Below are 1,291 nucleotides of genomic sequence, written 5' to 3'. Positions count from 1 at the left end.
AAAATCCCTTAAATAATTACAAGAAAACACAATCAGACAGTGGAAGGAAATGAACAAAACCACCCAATATCTAAAAATGGAACTAGAAACAATAAGGAAATCACAAAGGGAGACAGCCCTGGAGTAGAAAACCTTGGAAAGAGTTCAGGAGTCATAGATTGGAGCATCACCAACAGAATACAAGAGATATAACTGAGAATCTCAGGTGCAGAAGATACCACAGAAAACACTGACACAAAAGTCAAAGAAAATGCAAAAGGCAAAAAGCTCCTAACCCAAAACATCCAGGAAATCCAGTAGTAGTAGTAGTAGTAGTAGTAGTAGTATTAGTAGTAGTAGTAGTAGTAGTAGCAGTAGCAGCAGCAGCAGCAGCAGCAGCAGCAGCAGCAGCAGCAGCATTTACTTTCTCTAGCACCTTCATTGGTCACACTGTGCTCTGTTTAATGGAGTGTCCAGATTGCCTTTCCTAGGAGATAGATTGGGGAAGGGGAGAGTGGGCCATGAGGAATCTAGAGAACCTCTGCCCTAGGTCTTACTATGGAGAAAGGGTCTGCAGTATCACCCTGCAAGAGCCAGGACAAGGTCTGAATGAGAAATACACCTGATAGGCTCAAGTGTTTGCTTACTTGGTCCCCAGCTGATGGTGATTTGGGGAAAATAATGGAACTTTCTGATCTGGAGCTTAGCTGGAAGAATCCTTCATGTCCTGCAAAGCTTCCCCCACAGTGCACATTTCCATTTCACGTGAGTCCATGTAAGTACCCTGGTAAACAGTCACCTGACCTGTTCTTACCATTACTCTGGATGATCTTTCACCTTCCATTTGCATCCCCACACACATGAACACTGTCTTTTGTGACTCTGCAAAGGGAGTCATCTTGCCTTACTCTATACAACTCATACTACGCAAGGTTGGTTTGCAGATTGGGCTTTATTTGTAGTTCACTGATGGTTCCTACATGGTACATGGTACAATTTCCTATTTTTATGTAGGAGCCCTCAACAAATGATAGTTATATTTGGTGATTCTTTAGAGCATCAGGGGGAGAAAGAGAGAGTCAAGGTGGATTAAAGCAGAAATGCATATTCCTGGGTGACACACACCTGTCAATCTGAGCCACACCTCATTTGTACAGAGGCTCTTTCCCTCCTTAACTNTGAATCCATGCATATGGGTCTGAATCTGAGACATGGATTAGTACAGTTCAGGGTGCAGGGNTCCTCATTTTGATTTAGGAGTACAAGCTAAGTCAGGACTGATCTCATCTTACTTCATCACCTTCATCGGCAT

At 43.1% G+C, this 1,291-nt stretch overlaps 1 pseudogene; it reads right to left on the bottom strand.

Annotated features, from left to right (window-relative positions):
- Positions 1–1,291, bottom strand: part of LOC110315058 — a 9,686-nt pseudogene extending 8,395 nt beyond the window's left edge.

Source organism: Mus pahari, unplaced genomic scaffold (assembly GCF_900095145.1).
Source record: "Mus pahari unplaced genomic scaffold, PAHARI_EIJ_v1.1 scaffold_10947_1, whole genome shotgun sequence".
Classification (NCBI taxonomy): Eukaryota; Metazoa; Chordata; class Mammalia; order Rodentia; family Muridae; genus Mus; species Mus pahari.
This window is presented reverse-complemented; position numbering and strand designations above follow the sequence as displayed.